The 19056-nt window shown below is 41.0% G+C and overlaps 1 pseudogene; it reads left to right on the top strand.

Moving 5' to 3' along the window:
• The first annotated feature begins 17765 nt into the window (after positions 1-17765).
• Positions 17766-18561, top strand: LOC112838305 (ubiquitin-conjugating enzyme E2 C pseudogene; annotated as a pseudogene).
• Positions 18562-19056: the final 495 nt, after the last annotated feature.

Raw genomic sequence — 19056 nt, 5'->3', positions numbered from 1 at the left:
TAGCCACAGCAATCAGACAACAAAAAGAAATCAAAGGCATCCAAATCGGCAAAGAGGAAGTCAAACTCTCACTCTTTGCAGATGATATGATACTGTATGTGGAAAACCCAAAAGACTCCACCCCAAAACTGCTAGAACTCATAAAAGAATTCAGTAACGCAGCATGATATAAAATCAATGCACAGAAATCAGTGGCATTCCTATACACCAACAACAAGACAGAAGAGAGACAAATCAAGGAGTCTATCCCATTTACAATTGCACCCAAAACCATTAGATACCTAGGAATAAATCTAACCAAAGAGGCAAAGGATCTGTACTCAGAAAACTATAAAATACTCATGAAAGAAATTGAAGAAGACACAAAGAAATGGAAAAACGTTCCATGCTCATGGATTGGGAGAATCAACATTGTGAAGATGTCAATGCTACCTAGAGCAATCTACACATTCAATGCAATCCCCATCAAAATACCATCCACTTTTTTCAAAGAAATGGAACAAATAATCCTAAAATTTGTATGGAACCAGAAGAGACCCCGAATAGCCAGAGGAATACTGAAAAAGAAAAGCAAAGCTGGCGGCATCACAATTCCGGACTTCAAGCTCTATTACAAAGCTGTCATCATCAAGACAGTATGGTACTGGCACAAAAACAGACGCATAGATCAATGGAACAGAATCGAGAGCCCAGAAATGGACCCTCAACTCTATGGTCAACTTATTTTTGACAAAGCAGGAAAGAATGTCCAATGGCAAAAAGACAGTCTCTTCAACAAATGGTGTTGGGAAAATTGGACAGCCACATGCAGAAGAATGAAACTGGACCATTTCCTTACACCACACACAAGAATAGACTCCAAATGGTTGAAAGACCTAAACGTGAGACAGGAGTCCATCCAAATCCTAAAGGAGAACACAGGTAGCAACCTTTTCGACCTTAGCCGCAGCAACTTCTTCCTAGAAACATCGCCAAAGGCACGGGAAGCCAGGGCAAAAATGAACTATTGGGATTTCATCAAGATAAAAAGCTTTTGCACAGCAAAAGAAACAGTCCACAAAACCAAAAGACAACCGACAGAATGGGAGAAAATATTTGCAAACGACATATCAGATAAAGGGCTAGTATTCAAAATCTATAAAGAACTTATCAAACTCAACACCCAAAGAACAAATAATCCAATCAAGAAATGGGCAGAAGACATGAACAGACATTTCTCCAAAGAAGACATCCAAATGGCCAACAGGCACATGAAAAAGTGCTCAACATCGCTCGGCATCAGGGAAATCCAAATCAAAACCTCAATGAGATACCACCTCACACCCGTCAGAATGGCTAAAATTAACAAGTCAGGGAACGACAGATGTTGGCGGGGATGTGGAGAAAGGGGAACCCTCCTACACTGTTGGTGGGAATGCAAGCTGGTGCAACCCCTCTGGAAAACAGTATGGAGGTTCCTCAAACAGTTGAAATTAGAGCTACCGTTCGATCCAGCAATTGCACTACTGGGTATTTACCACAAAGATACAAATGTAGGGACCCGAAGGGGTACATGTACCCCAATGTTTATAGCAGCAATGTCCACAATAGCCAAACTGTGGAAAGAGCCAAGATGCCCATCGACAGATGAATGGATAAAGAAGAAGTGGTATATATACACAATGGAATATTATGCAGCCATCAAAAGGAATGAGATCTTGCCATTTGCAACGACTTGGATGGAACTGGAGGGTGTTATGCTGAGTGAAATAAGTCAATCAGAGAAAGACATGTATCACATGACCTCACTGATATGAGGAATTCTTAATCTCAGGAAACAAACTGAGTGTTACTGGAGTGGTTGGGGGTGGGAGGGATGGGATGGCTGGGTGATAGACATTGGGGAGGGTATGTGCTACGGTGAGCTCTGTGAATTGTGCAAGACTGTTGAATCACAGATCTGTACTTCTGAAACAAATAACGCAACATATTTTAAGAAAAAAGGAAAAGAAGAAGATAACAGGAGAGGAAGAAAAGGGGAGTATGTCAGAGGGGGAGACGAACCATGAGAGATGATGGACTCTGAAAAACTGAGGGTTCTAGAGGGTAGGGGGGTGGGGGGATGGGTTAGCCTGGTGATGGGTATTGAGGAGGGCACGTTTTGCATGGTGCACTGGGTGTTATGAACAAACAATGAATCATGGAACACTGCATCAAAAACTAATGATGTAATATATGGTGATTAACATAACAATAAAAAATTAAAAAAAAAAGTTGAGAAGCGACTTAAAACATAGGTTGGGACAGAGGAGCAAGGTGGCAGAGGAGTAGGAGACCTAAGTTTCGTCTGGTCCCAGGAATTCAGCTGGATAAGGATCAAACCATTCTGAACACCTATGAACTCAATAGGAGATCAAAGAAAAGAATACCAACAACTCTCTGAACAGAAAAATGACCACTTTCTGGAAGGTAGGATGTGCGGAGAAGTGAATCTGAGGTGATATTCAGGAAGATAGACAGTGGGGGGAGGGGGCCTCTGCTGGCCTCTTCTGGCAAGTGATAGAGCAGTGGAGCACAAAATCAGAACTTTTAGAAGTCTGCAACTGAGGGACGTTGCTCCAGTGGCTAAGTGGGGGGGTGGAACTCTCACTGGGACAGTGTGGTCTCAGGACCCTCGGGGTCACAGAAAGACCAGGGGTGCCTGAGTGCAGAGAGCTCCCAGGTATCAGAACAGGAAAGCTGGCTGCAGAGATGGAGCCCAGGAGTGGGCTCCCAGCTCGGGGTTGCCATAAATCGTGATCTGTGTCACAGTCGGGTCACTGCTCCTCCAGCAGGGACCCAACAAGTGGCAGATCCAGGAAAACTCCCCTTCTTCCCATGGGAGGAGCAGGTCCAGAGCGCACCACAAGGATCTGCTCAGTTTGGAGACTCCACATGGGGTTGGGTTCCAGAGATAGAAACACTCGGTCACACCCCGGGGAGCACGGAGTGTGACCGGAGACCGGGGAGACAGGAGTGACTGACTGCTTTTCTCTGGGGGCTCACTGAGGAGTGGGGCCCCGAGTTCTTGGCTCCTCTGGGGCAGAGACTGGGAGGCTGCCATTTTCACTCTCGTCCTCCAAAGCTGTAGGGAAACCTCGCAGAAAACAAAAGCTGGGAGAGCAAACCCCAGCAGATTACTTAGCCCGCCACGGCAAGGGTGGAGCAATTCCACCTCTGGTAAAGACATTTGAGAACCATGGCAACAAGCCCCTCCCCAGAAGATCAGCAAGAACAGCCAGCCAAGACCAAGTTTACTGATCAATGAGCACAGCAGAACTCCAGCACTAGGGGACTACTGCACATAGAATTCATGGCTTTTTTCCCATAATTCTTTAGCCTTTCAAAGTTAATTTTTTTAACTGTCTTTTTTTTTTAATTTTTCTTTTTCCCTTTTTCAACCAACATCTTACCAATCCCTTTTTTAAAAATATTTTTTATTTTTCATTTTTAGAGTCATATTCTATCTCTTCATAGTAGTTACCCTTATTTTTGGTATATATATAAGTTGTTCTCTCTTTAAAATTTTGAGATACAGTTTCTTCTAACAAATCAAAATATACCCTAAATCTCTAGTGTATGGCTTTGTTTTAGTGTCCTGCCTGATCACATTCTCTCCCTTTTTTTTTAAATCCTCTTCTTTCTTTTTTCAACCAACTTCTTACCTTATCAATTCCTTTTATAAAATCTTTTATACTTTTTATCTTTACAGTCATATTCCATCCCTTCATCATATCAACCCTTATTCTTCTACATATATAAGTTTTACTTTCTTTAAAATTTTGAGAGGCACATTCTTCTAAGAGTCCAAAATATGCCCAAAATCTAGTGTGTGGCACTAATTTATGCACCAGCCTAATCATATTTGATCATATTCTGTTTTGTTTTCTTTTGTTCTGTTTTTGTTTGTTTTTATCTTTTTCTTTTTCTTTTTCTATTTTCTTTCTTTCCCTTTCTTTTCCCCTGGTTTCAGGTCTTTGATGATATGTTTAGTGTATATTTTCTGGGGACATTGTTACCCTGTTAACATTTTGTTCTCTCATTCATCTGTTCTTCTCTGGAAAAAAGGACAAGACAGAAAAAAATCATCTCAACAAAAAGAACAAGAGGCAGTACTGACTGCCAGGGACCTAATCAATATGGACATTAGTAAGATGTCAGAACAGGAGTTCAGAAAGATGATTTTAAAGATACTAGCTGGGCTTGAAAAAACCATGGAAGATACTAGAGAAATCCTTATTGGAGAAATCAAAGAAGTAGAATCAAACCAAGTCAAATCAAAAAGGCTATTAATGAGGTGTAAACAAAAATGGAGGCTTTAATTGCTAGGATAAATGATGCATGAGAGAGAATTACTGATATAGAAGAACAAGTGATGGAAAATAAAGAAGCTAAGAAAAAGAGAGATAAACAACTACTGGATCACGAGGGCAGAATTCAAGAGATGAGTGATATCATAAGATTAACCAACATTAGAATAATTGGGATCCCAGAAGAAGAAGAGAGAGAGGGGCAGAAGGTATATTGGAGCAAATTATAGCAGAGAACTTCCCTAAATTGGGGAAGGAAACAGGCATCAAAATCCAGGAGACACAGAGAAACCCTCTCAAATTCAATAAAAATAGGTCAACAGCCTGACATCTAATAATAAAATTTACAAATCTCAGAGACAAAGAGAAAATCCTGAAAGCAGCTCAGGAGAAGAGATCTGTAACCTACAATGGTAGAAACATTAGATTGGCAAGAGACCTATTCACAGAGACCTGGCAGGCCAGAAAGGACTGGCATGATATATTCAGAGCACTAAATGAGAAAAATATGCAGCCAAGAATACTATATCCAGTTAAGCTGTCATTGAAAATAGAAGGAGAGATAAAAATAACTTCCAGGACAAACAAAACCTAAAGGAATTTGCAAACACGAAACCAGCCCTACAAGAAATATTGAAAGGGGTCTTCTAAGCAAAGAGAGAGCCTAAAAGGAACATAGATCAGAAAGGAACACAGACAATATACAGTAACAGTCACCTTACAGGCGATACAATGGCACTAAATTCACATCCTTCAATAGTTACCCTGAAAGTAAATGGGCTAAATGCCCCAATCAAAAGACACAGGCTATCAGACTGGATTAAAAAACAAGACCTATCGATATGCTGTCTTCAAGAGACACATTTTACACCCAAAGTCACCTCCAGATTGAAAATGAGGGGGTGGGAACACAATTTACCATGCTAATGGACAGCAAAAGAAAGCTGGGGTGGCAATCCTTATATCAGACAAATTGGATTTTAAACCAAAGACTTTAATAAGAGTTGAGGAAGGACACTATATCCTATTTAAGGGTCTATCCAACAAGAAGATCTAACAATTGTAAATATCTATGCCCCTAACATGGCAGCAGCCACTTATATAAGCAAATTAACAACAAAAGCAAAGAAACACATCAACAACGATACAGTAATAGTGGGGGACTTTAACACCCCCTTGACTGAAATGGACAGATCATCTAAGCAAAAGATCAACAAGGAAATAAAGACTTTAAATGACACACTGGACCAAATGGACTTCATAGATTTATTCAGAACATTCCATCCCAAAGCAACAGAATACACATTCTTCCCTAGTGCCCATGGAACATTCTCCAGAATAGATCACATCCTAGGTCACAAATCAGGTCTCAACTGGTACCAAAAGATTGGGATCATTCCCTGCATATTTTCAGACCACAATGTATTGAAACTAGAACTCAATCACAAGAGGAAGTCGGAAAGAACTCAAGTACATGGAGGCTAAAGAGCATCCTACTAAAGAATGAGTGGGTCAACCAGGAAATTAAAGAATAAAAAAAATTCATGAAAACCAATGAAAATGAAAACACAACTGTTCAAAATCTTTGGGATACAGCAGAAGCAGTCCTAAGAGGAAAGTATATAGCAATACAAGCCTTTCTCAAGAAACAAGAAAGGTCTCCAATACACAACCTAACCCTACACCTAACGGAGCTGGGGAAAGAACAGCAAATAAAGCCTAAACCCAGCAGGAGAAGAGAAATAATAAAGATCAGAGTAGAAATCAATGAAATCGAGACCAAAAGAACAGTAGAACAGATCAACAAAACTAGGAGCTGCTTCTTTGAAAGAATTAACAAGATTGATAAACCCCTGGCCAGACTTATCCAAAAGAAAAGAGAAATGACCCAAATCAACAAAATCATGAATGAAAAAGGAGAGATCACAACCAACACCAAAGAAATACAAACACTTATAAGAACATATTATGAGCAACTCTATGCCAGCAAATTAGATAACCTGGAAGAAATGGATGCATTCCTAGAGATGTATCAACTACCAAAACTGAACCAGAAAGAAAAAGAAAACCTGAACAGACCTATAACCACTAAGGAAATTGAAGCAGTCATCAAAAATCTCCAAACAAACAAAAGCCCAGGGCCAGATGGCTTCCCAGGGGAATTCTACCAAACATTTAAAGAAGAATTAAATACCTACTCTTCTGAAACTGTTCCAAAAAGTAGAAATGGAAGGAAAACTTCCAAACTCATTTTATGAGGCCACCATTACCTTGATCCCCCAACCAAAGACTCCATCAAAAGGCAGAATGACAGACCAATATCCTTGATGAACATGGATGCAAAAATTCTCACCAAAATACTAGTCAATAGGATCCAACAGTCCATTAAAAGGATTATTCACCATGACCAAGTGGGATTTATCTCTGGGCTGCAAGACTGGTTCAACATCCGCAAATCAATCACTGTGATATAATACATTGATAAAAGAAAGACAAGAACCATATGATCCTCTGAATAGATGCAGAAAAAGCATTTTACAAAGCACAGCATCCTTTCTTGAGCAAAACTCTTCAGAGTGTAGGGATAGAGGGTACATACCTCAATATCATAAAAGCCATCTGTGCAAAACCCACCATGAATATCATTCTCAATGGAGAAAAAGCTGGAGAGCTTTCCCCCTAAGGTCAGGGACATGGCAGGGATGTCCACTATCACCACTGCTATTCAACAGATTATTAGAAGTCCTAGCCACAGCAATCAGACAACAAAAAGAAATCAAAGGCATCCAAATCAGCAAAGAAGTCAAACTCTCACTCTTTGCAGATGACATGATACTTTATATGGAAAACCCAAAAGACTCCACCCCAAAACTGCTAGAACTCATACAGGAATTCAGTAAAGTGGCAGGATATAAAATCAATGCACAGAAATCAGTGGCATTCCTATACACCAACAACAAGACAGAAGAAAGAGAAATCAAGGAGTCGATCCCATTTACAACTGCACCCAAAACCATAAGATGCTTAGGGATAAGTCTAACCAAAGAGACAAAGAATCTGTACTCATAAAACTATAAAATACTAATTAAAGAAAGGAAGACACAAAGAAATGGAAAAACATTCCATGCTCATGGATTGGAAGAACAAATATTGTGAAGATGTCAATGCTACCTAGAGCAATCTACACATTTAATGCAATCCCCATCAAAATAACATCCACTTTTTTCAAAGAAATGGAACAAATAATCCTAAAATTTGTATGGAACCAGAAGAGACCCTGAATAGCCAGAGGAATGTTGAAAAAGAAAAGCAAAGCTGGCGGCATCACAATTCCAGACTTCAAGCTCTATTACAAAGCTGTCGTCATCAAGACAGTATGGTACTGGCACAAAAACAGACACATTGGTCAATGGAACAGAATCGAGAGCCCAGAAATGGACCCTCAACTCTATGGTCAACTTATCTTTGACAAAGCAGGAAAGAATATCCAATGGAAAAAAGACAGTCTCTTCAACAAATGGTGTTGGGAAAATTGGACAGCCACATGCAGAAGAATGAAACTGGACCATTTCCTTACACCACACACAAAAATAGACTCCAAATGGTTGAAAGACCTAAACGTGAGACAGGAATCCATCAAAATCCTAGAGGAGAACACAGGCAGCAATGTCTTCAACTTCAGACGCAGCCACTTATTCCTAGAAACGTCGCCAAAGGCAAGGAAAGCAAGGACAAAAATGAACTATTGGGACTTCATCAAGATAAAAAGGTTTTGCACGGCAAAAGAAACAGTCAACAAAACCAAAAACCAAAAGAGAACCTACAGAATGGGAGAAGATATTTGCAAATGACATATCAGATAAAGGGCTAGTATCCAAAATCTATAAAGAACTTATCAAACTCAACACCCAAAGAACAAATAATCCAATCAGGAAATGGGCAGAAGACATGAACAGACATTTTCCCAAAGAAGACATCCAAATGGCCAACAGACACATGAAAAAGTGTTCAACATCACTTGGCATCAGGGAAATCCAAATCAACCTCAATGAGATACCACCTCATACCAGTCAGAATGGGTAAAATTAACAAGTCCGGAAACGACAGATGTTGGCGGGGATGGGGAGAAAGGGGAACCATCTTACACTGTTGGTGGGAATGCAAGCTGGTGCAGCCACTCTGGAAAACGGTATGGAGGTTCCTCAAAAAGTTGGAAATAGAGCTATCCTATGACCTAGCAATTGCAGTACCAGATATTTACCCCATAGATACAAATGTAGTGATCTGAAGGGGTACATGTACCCCGATGTTTATAACAGCAATGTCCACCATAGCCAAACTATGGAAAGAGCCAAGACGTCCATCAACAGATGAATGGATAAAGAAGATGTGATACACACACACACACACACACACACACACACACACACACACACACAATGGAATATTATGCAGCCATCAAAAGGAATGGACTCTTGCCATTTGCAATGATGTGGATGGAACTGGAGGGTATTATGCTGAGTGAAATAAGTCAATCAGAGAAAGACATGTGTCGTATGATCTCACTGATATGAGGAATTCTTAATCTCAGGAAACAAACTGAGGTTTGCTGGAGTGGTAGGGGGTGGGAGGGATGGGGTGGCTGGATGATAGACATTGGGGAGGTTATGTGCTATGGTGAGCGCTGTGAATTGTGTGAGACTGTTGAATCACAGACCTGTACCTCTGAAACAAATAATACATTATATGTTAAAAAAAAAAAAAAAAAAGAAGAAGAAGAAGAAGAAGACGAAGATAGCGGAGGGGAAGAATGAAGGGGGGGAAATCGTAGGGCGGGATAAACCATGAGAGATTATGGACTCTGAAAAACAAACTGAGGGTTCTAGAGGGGAGGGGGTGGGGGGTGGGTTAGCCTGGTGATGGATATTAAGGAGGGCACGTTCTGCATGGAGCACTGGGTGTTATACACAAACAATGAATCATGGAACACTACATCAAAAAGTAATGATGTAATGTATGGTGATTAACATAACATAGTAATAATAATAAAATTAAAAAAAATAGGTTGGGAAATAAGAATCTATTTGAAATGGGAGCAGGTTTAAAAAAAAAAAGAATAAGAAAAGAAACTAAAAAAGAAATGTAAAATTTTAGCCTGAATGAAAGCAAGTCATGAGGGAATATTTGGAGCTCCTTAAATTATTTTCCCCTGGCGCTGGAGTTTTACAGTCCTGTGGGAAATGAGCTTAACCTTAGTCACCATTCTTATTCATTCATTCTTCCAGTCTGTCTTCTAGGGAATGGGCCTGCTGGTCAGCTTCTTTGGTGTCTTCGCCTGGGTCGAGTTACTCGACCCTTTGTCAGGGGGATGGGCTTAATGTGAGCTGGTTGGCTGTGCAGCTTTGTTCCCTTGTGTCTTTCTGCTTCTCTTTAGAGGGTCAGAGCAAATATGGCCATGTGGGAATCTCTGCACCAGAGCTGCAAGGTCGCAGTCCACCCCCCTCAAAAGATCCTCCATGTGAATCCATCTCCACCTCTTCGCGTACCAAACTCCACAGACTCGCACATATTCTGAAGGAGGGGCCTGTTGAGTTGATTCTCAAATGTCTTTGCCCCAGGCAGAATTGCTCCACCCTTGCCTGGGACCAGGCTAAGTAATCTGCTCTGGTTTGCTCTATGTGGCTTTTGTTCCCTGAAGGCTTTCCATGCAGCTTTAGAGGATGAGAATGAAAATGGCGACTCCCAGTCTCTGGCCCTGGAGCCAAAAACTCAGGGCCCCACTCCTCAGTGAGCCCCCAGAAAAAAGCAGTCAGTCACTACCGTCTCCCTGGTCTCCAGCCGCATTCTGTGCTCACCCGGCCTGTGACCAAGTGTTTCTATCTCAGGCACATGACCCCGTTTTGAGTCTCCAAACCCAGCAGGCTCCTGCTGCACTCTCCCAGGCCACAACTCCTGGAGGAGGAAGGGAATTCTCCCCAGCCCTGCCACTTGTCGGTCCCCTACTCAAAGAGCAGTGGCCCGACTGTGCCTCAGATCACAGTTTCTGGCAATCCCAAGCTGAGAGCTCACCCCTGGGCTCACTCCTGGGCTCACTCTTTGCAGCCAGCTTTCCTGATCCAATGCCTGGGAGCTCTGCTGCACTCAGGCACCCCTGGTCTTCCTGTGATCCCCAGGGTCCTGAGACCACACTGTCCCAGTGAGGGTTCCACCTCCCACTTAGCCACCAGAGTGAAATCCCCAGACTTCTAAAAGTTCTGATTTTGTCCTCCTCTGGTCTACCACTTGCTGGTAGCCAGCTGATGGAGGCTCCCTCCCCCTTCAGCCTATCTTCCCATATATTGCCTTTGATTCACTTCTCTGCACTTCCTACCTTGTGGGAAATGGTCCCTTTTCTATTCATAGAGTTGCAGCTATTCTTTTCTTTTTTTTAATTTAATTTTATTTTATTATGTTATGTTAGTCATCATTAGTTTTTGATGTAGTGATCCATGATTCACTGTTTTCGTATAACACCCAGTGCTCCATGCAGTACATGCCCTCCTTAATACCCACCACCAGGCCAACTCATCCCCTCACCCCCCTCCCCTCCAAAACCCTCCAAAACCTTCAGTCTGTTTCTCGGAGTCCATAATCTCTCATGGTTCATCTCTTCCTCCGATTCCCCCCCCTTCATTTTTCCCTTCCTTCTCCTAATGTCCTCCATGCTATTCCTTATGTTCCACAAATAAGTGAAACCATATGATAATTAACTTTCTCTCCTCAACTTATTTCACTTAGCATGATGTCCTCCCGTCCCATCCATGTTGATGTAAAAGTTGGGTATTCATCCTGAGTAATATTCCATTATATATATGGACCACATCTTCTTTATCCATTCATCTGTTGAAGGGCATCTTGGCTCTTTCCACAGTTTGGCTATTGCGACATTGTTGCTTTGAACACTGGGGTGCATATGGCCCTTCTTTTCACTACATCTGTGTCTTTGGGGTAAATACCCAGGAGTGCAATTGCTGGGTCAAAGGGTAGCTCTATTTTTTAATTTTTTGAGGCACCTTCATACTGTTTTCCAAAGTGGCTGTACCAACTTGCATTCCCAACAGGGTAAGAGGGTTCCCCTTTCTCCACAACCTCTCCAACATTTGTTGTTTCTTGCCTTGTCAATTTTTGCCATTCTAACTGGTGTAAGGTGTATCTCAATGTGGTTTTGATTTGAATTTCCCTGATGGCTAATGATGATAAACATTTTTTTAATGTGTCTGTTAGCCATTTGTATGTCTTCTTCAGAGAAGTGTCTGTTCACATCTTCTGCCCATTTTTTGACTTGATTATTTGTTTTTTCGGTGTTGAGTTTGAGAAATTCTTTATAGATCTTGGATACCAGCCCTTTGTCCTAGTATGATTTGCAAATATCTTCTCCCATTCTGTGGGTTGCCTCTTTGTTTTGTTGACTCTTTCCTTTGCTGTGCAGAAGCTTTTTATCTTGATGAAGTCCCAAAAGTTCATTTTTGCTTGTTTCACTAGCCTTTGGAGAATGTATCTTGAAAGAAGTTGCTGTGGGCAGTGTCAAAGAGGTTGTTCTATGTTCTCCTCTAGGATTTTGATGGATTCCTGTCTCACATTGAGGTCTTTCACCCATTTTGAGTTTATCTTTGTGTATGGTGTTAGAGAATGATCTAGTTTCATTCTTCTGTATATAGCTGTCTAATTTTCCCAGCACCATTTATTGAAGAGACTGTCTTTTTTCCATTGCAGCTATTCTTTTCTTTTATCTCCAGTTGAGTTCACAGGTGTTCAGAGTGGTTTGAGAGCTATCTAGCCAAATTCCTGGGACCAGACAAAATTAAGGTCTCCTATTCTTCTGCCATCTTGGACTCCTCCCCTTTTTTTATGTTTAATATTGCCCAGTACATAGTAATGGCTCATAAGCCAAACTCTCAAGTCCTTTTGATATTTCCAAAGGGTCTCACAGTTGGATGCTTCAGAACAACATGCTTTCCTATCTAGGCCTCCTGCAGTTTTGATTTAGGACACCAAGCTTCCCTATCACGTGGTCCCTGGAAGTAAACACCATTCAATAGCCCTACTAAATTTCACCTTGTAAATACAATTAAGAGACAGAAAGCAGAACCTGGGAAATTTCCACCTTACATTCCTAAGAGAACAAGTCTTTTTCATCCTCTGATACTACTTCTCAGTGGGAGAATAGTTGGTGGCAGTTCCATCTAGCCACTTTGCTACCTCCTGAGGATGTGAGGCAGGCAGTAGGCCCTCCAGCCATGACGGGGAGAGGTTGAACTAGGCTGTGATATGAGTCAAACCCTTCTCTTCAAACCTAGTTTTGTGAAAGGCCTTGTCAAAATGTTCAGATTCAAGATGGAGGGTATGAGTGATTTCTGGATATAGCTCTATTTTGTACTGCTGGCCCTCTGTAGAGCAAACAATTTTAAAGAAGACTTAGTCACAGATACTAAAGTGATCAGCCAATCTTGCTTTCCTCGTGTCTGGTCCTAATGAACTACAGCACCACAGGAGGAATCATTTCCCCTCCAAAACAGACCATGATGTCTTAGACCTTAACAAAGTAGCCAAGTGAGGATCTATCAACAGCTTTTATCTGCTCAGATCCAGATTTGTCTGTTCTAGGACACTGCTCCCAGTTGGCTCCATCCCTTCTCTCCACTACCAGCATCATGTGGGACCATTTTTTGGTCTTTCTGCACTTGAGCCTGCCATGTTGGCACATTCATATTTCAGTGACTCTCTGTCACAACTTCCCATAGGTTTTGCGTAAATAGCATGGGCATTTAAGTGGGAGTGCAGAAAGATGAGCTGAACACAGCTCACATTTGCTGAGTACTGATGGCAGTCCAGGCCTTCAATTAATTGCATTCACATGGTGAATGTAGGATACATTTTCTAATCTCCATTTTGCATATGAGAGAGCCCAGGCTCAAAGATTAAGTAATTTTGCTGATGTTACTCCAAGAGAAACTTGTAAAACAAGAATGAGATCCTTTATTTGCCTAATGCCCAAATCAGGCTATGTCTTTTCAGCCACCATACTGGCAGGGCATTCTGAGGGCACCCAATATATACCAACCTGCCATGCTGAACTAAAAGGAGAATTCTAACCCTGCTTCACCACTGTGAGCCCTCTCTGGGCCTTGTTTTCCTCTTCTAAAAATGGTATGGTAATTTCATCTACCTCACAGCATTTTTGTAAAGATTTAGCGAGCAGATGTACCTACAATGCCCAACGTGGGGCCTGTACCATGGTTGGCTCCCTACCCTAGGTGATCAGTTGGCTGGTTGCATACAGAAGAAAGCACCTTCATTTTCCAAAGAGGTATAGCCTTTGGAGTCTGACTCCTAGACCCCATCCAAAGCCCCACATCCCCTTCCCATCTAGACTGAATCAGGGGGCCTTCACAAACCTTTTAGAATCTAGATTGTGGTTGAGCCATCATTCTCTCACATTGCAGATGGAGGACACATAAAATTAAATCAAGTGTTTGGTAGGAATTCATATAGGAAATGGGTGCCTGAACTATATACCTGACTCCCAGGCTTTGTCCTTAGGGTCAGAGGGAACATACTCAGAAATTGGTTACAATGTTTTTCTCTCAAAATATACCTCTACCAAAACATACCTCTAACAGGCTTAAATAATAAAGCAACGTGATAATACCTACCATAAGAAGCCCATAGTTAGGCAAACTCCAGAATGTATCAAGCTCTGATTGCACATGCTGTGATTCTTGAGACTCTAGTGTCTTCTAATGTAGCTGTTCTGACAGGTGTCACAACCAGGCAAATCAGTCCTCTTTAGGAGTGACAGATCCTCTCCTAGAAGCTTCCAGTGAACTTCTCTTCATGTCTCAGTGGCTAGGATAGAGTCATGTGCATGTTGCAAAACCAGTCATTGGAAAGAAGGTAGCCCAGTGGTTCTTACCTTAAGTTGAACAGTAGAATTACACATCAAACTAAAAAGAGAGGCTGGGCTCCATCTTTAAAGGTTCAGATTCAGTTTGTCTGCAATAGAACCTGAACATCAGAACATTATAAACCCCTATGCATGCAGCCAATGACAGGAAAGAAGTTCATGGTGAAATGTGTGTTGGTGAGGCACAGCCATGACTAGGACATACGCCAAGAGAGAAAACAGCTAATACCCTCATTAAGCAAGATGCCTTGCTGAATTGTTGTGTAAAATCTTAGCTTTGCCCTCAACACATAAGAGATGAGTGGATTCCATGACAAAAACTCTGAACTCTACAACCAACTACCTGCTTCTATGGGGCCAACCTCCTCCCGTCCTTTCTAGAATGAAACTTTCTTCATCTTTTTTTTTTTAATGCCGGTGCAAGCATTCAGAGAAAAACCACTTCTAGGCATTCCAAGAATGAGGAGGGGCCAATAAAGGATGACATCTGCTTCATGTGCCCTGTGTCTAGCTGACCACACCCACTGGCTTTCAGGTTGGCTGGGGAGAAGACAGTCAGGGTCTGGATCTGGGTTGACATACATATGTCTGCTTGATGTGGAACAGTCTCAGGGGTCCTATATTCAGAGTTGCCTTAGCTGTAGCTGCAAAATGTCTTCTGTGTTCTTTGATATTTGTAAAGAGGGAAATGGGGAGTTTGTGTTTCTTAGAAAATGTGTTCATTTTCAACTGGTTCAGATAATTTTGAAAGAAACATGAGGACTTTAAAATGACTGGAAAGCTTTGTGTTTTGTTTGTTTTGTTTTGTTGGTTTTTGTTTATTCCTAATGAGTGATTTCCTACTTTGCATGCCTAAATATTCCAAGTAATATACTAGGTAAAGGTGGTGGAGACTGGCCATGATTATCACTAAAATAGGGAGTGCATGGAATACATGTTCACTACATATAGCTGGTCATGCTGGGTGCTGATGAAACTTTAGTCCCCCTCTCTGGGAAATTTAAACAGTAGGTGTAGAGACAGGACATAGCAACAAAACAATGTAAAATTACATGACCTAAGTACCAAGTAAGCCTAATAAGGGCCGCATGAGTTAGAAAATTTTCTTGAAAATTACTTCCAGGAGGAAGTAATTTCACCTGCCAAATGAACATAATAAAAAGTTATGAAGTAACTTTTCTTGAAAATTACTTGAAAATTTTCTTGAAAATTACTTCCAGGAGGAAGTAATTTCACCTGCCAATGAACATAATAAAAAGTCTATGTTTGAAGTGGGAATATAAGTTTGTTCTGATAACTGAATGTTGTGCCCTGGCTATGGAGAGACAACAAAAAGCAGATGACTGAATGAAGGACTTGTCAAAGCCAAATCCCTCTTCCCAGAATTCAATGGAAAATTGACTTAAAGTGAGGAAGGCTTTTGTTACTGTCACTGTTGCAAAACACAATTGCCTCAGTTCTGACAACTATGAATTAGGAATTAAGCTGTAAGCATGAATAGTATAAGAAGCATAATTCCAATGTGCTTCCTACTAAACCACTTTTGTATAGTCTTTCACCAAAAAGAAATTATACTCCCACATTTATAAGAAATGCACAGGATTAAAAAAAAATGTTTCTTTTTAGAGCCAAGTTTGTCAAGCTGCAGGCATCTGATTGCTTTGCCTTTAGGTGTGAGGCGGCAGAGGGAAGGGGATTCCCCATGTAAGATCTCTCAATATTTCTACTCCCCGGGCCATATGGGGATATGGAAAGTCAAATGTGTGATCTCAGACAAATACAAGAAAGAAAAAAAGGCAACAGATTACATAATTGGATGTATCATTATGTCATTTTTCACTATCAAATAAAAGAAAAAGAACATTGACCCTTCACATGCACAAAGAAAATCTCAGAAACTCATACTAACCTCTGCAGTTAAAGTCCATTTTATTACTGAAGCAGATAGAACTATCTAGATTTCCACCTCTACAGATCCATTAGGTTTAAAAGTTCTTAAAATTTTGCTTATCTACTTAAAAATTGAATCTGAAAAATGGGTATAGATGCAAAGCTTTTAGCTTGCATGCATCCTTTGATGTTTTCATTCTGGCTGTTACAAAATACACTCTACAATAGTTTCTACCTTAACAAAGCCAACTATCTATTTTTACAACCCACTTGCATTTATTTTCTTTTGAGGAAAATATGGGACAAATAAAAACAATTATTAGGAAAGGAGCCAAAGTGGAAGTTTCATATTTGTCAATGTGTATGTGAAGTTCATTCATTTTTCTCTTGTTATTTTTAGTCATCTTACAAATATGGAACCTCAGAGTCTTCACTTCCTTTGGTAATATAGCTCTTTCAGGTCTGGCAATTACAAATTCTTGACAATTTTTGTGAGTTTTGAAAAAAAGTAAGTTTCTTTTCTTATCAGAAAGTGTATTCTCCCCCTAGATGCATTTAAATAACTGAAATTGAGGACTTTGATGCAGCAAGTGGCAAAGGTGTCTGCTGACCATGCACTCCACTCTCAAATGTTCCTCAGTCCTTTGATTGAGTATCTCACTCCTTAAAGGCAAGATATTATTCTAAATTCACTATCTTTTTAGGAGGCTCAAAGATAAGAGTGTTCTGAGGATACTTGCTAGGGGTTGCAAATTACTTCCTTATGTCTTTGGCAGCTTTGTTAATTTTTTTTGAAGTTGCTATTCTCTCTTAATGAATGACTGACCCCTGTTTCATCTTGTGGCCCTTTTCAAATTTAGCTATTTGGGTGTGCTTTTTCATGTACTTGTTCTCTCTCTCTCTCTCTCTTGGTATCACTAAATATTACCTTACCACTCAGTTGTAGTTTCACACAACCAGCTAAGTGGAGTCCGTGGTGGCATTTACAGGAAACTGGGAGCGTTACTAGCACCCTCAATTAGAAGTGCCACCTCAGAAAGCAGAGCAGATAACACAACATTATTGTGGAAAATATGTCTGCATGATGCTCTGCTCTGTTTTTGAGTTTAAAACAAGAAGCTTCCATGAAATGGAAATAAACTATATATATGTTTAAATCAATAATAATTGTCTTGTTTCCCTCCAGTTCCCAGACCTCTCCAAAGCCAGTCTAATATTAATATTTCATGACTTCACCTGAGAACCTGGAAACTAGCCTCTAGATGAGAAAAGATGCAGACTTACCTGAGTCTGTTTCTTTAGAGTCCCTGTGCTTACGGCGTGAAAAATTCAACATCTACAGGGTGGTGAGGTGAAGTGATGGAGGCCAAGGCAGAACTCCAGACTTGCATTAATGCAAAATCAAGACTTCGAGATTCAAGTCAACCAGGCTAAAGAAACATGAGGTTCAATTTCTCCAGTAACTGGAAATAAGCTATGAACATTCAGTTTTCTTTCAGTGCATTCTGCTCTGAATTAAATTACATTTAACAACTTATATGTTAAATTTCTTGAGTGTGCTGATGGTATTGTGGTTATGTGAGAGAATGCCCTGGTTCTTAGGGAGTACGTGCAGAACTTTAGGGGTGATGTGATATGATTGTGCAACTTACTTACAAATGGTTTGTGAGAGGAAGAGAATGAAAATATGGCAAAATGTTAATAATCAGGCCCGGGATGGCCTCCCAGAACCGCGACCCAGCTGCTGCCAGCGTCGCCGCCGCCCGCAAAGGAGCCGAGCCCAGCGGGGGCGCCGCCCGGGACCCGGTGGGCAAGAGGCTACAGCAGGAGCTGATGACCCTCATGATGTCTGGTGACAAAGGCATCTCTGCCTTCCCTGAATCCGACAACCTTTTCAAATGGGTGGGGACCATCCATGGGGCAGCAGGCACAGTTTATGAAGACCTGAGGTATAAGCTCTCTCTGGAGTTCCCCAGTGGCTACCCTTACAATGCGCCCACGGTGAAGTTCCTCACACCCTGCTACCACCCCAACGTGGACACCCAGGGAAACATCTGCCTGGACATCCTGAAGGACAAGTGGTCTGCCCTGTATGATGTCAGGACCATCCTGCTGTCCATCCAGAGCCTGCTAGGAGAACCAAACATTGATAGTCCTTTGAACACGCATGCTGCCGAGCTCTGGAAAAACCCCACAGCCTTTAAGAAGTATCTGGAAGAAACCTACTCAAAGCAGGTCTCCAGCCAAGATCCCTGACTGTCCAGCCTCTCTCTTTGTGTTGTCTTTTTATTTTCTCCTTAGATAGTCTTTCTCTTCATTTCTGTCTAGGACTCTGTATCTTAAGCTGTGGTGTCATTTTTGTTTTGTTTCTGTTTTTTAAATTAAGTCTCTGGTTGAGCCCTTGTGATGAATATATTAAATAAATACATTGGGGTTTTTTTTTAAAAAAATGTTAATAATCAATCAACCTGGGTGCCTGGGTGGTTCAGTTGGTTAAGTGACTGCCTTCAGCTCAGGTCATGATCCCGGAGTCCTGGGATCGAGTCCCACGTCGGGCTCCCTGCTCAGCAGGGAGTCTGCTTCTCTCTCTGACCCTCTTCCCTCTCATGTTCTCTGTCTCTCATTCTCTCTCTCTCAAATAAATAAATAAAATCTTTAAAAAAATCAATCAACCTAGGATGAAAGGTAAATTAGGTGTTCCTTTTATCTTTTTTTTAGGTTTGAATTTTTTAAAAATTAGGAAAAATACTTAAGAATAAATATAACAAAGATATAGGACCTATATGAATAAGCATATAAAATAATATTTAAGAATATAAAATGTGGTCTGAATATATGAAAAAAGTTACATATCGTTGTGGAAATGAATAAATATGGAATACTTTTTCTTATATT

Source organism: Callorhinus ursinus, unplaced genomic scaffold (genome assembly GCF_003265705.2).
Source record: "Callorhinus ursinus isolate GAN/ISIS: 27379988/994484 unplaced genomic scaffold, GSC_fseal_2.0 scaffold26, whole genome shotgun sequence".
Lineage (NCBI taxonomy): Eukaryota > Metazoa > Chordata > Mammalia > Carnivora > Otariidae > Callorhinus > Callorhinus ursinus.
This window is presented reverse-complemented; position numbering and strand designations above follow the sequence as displayed.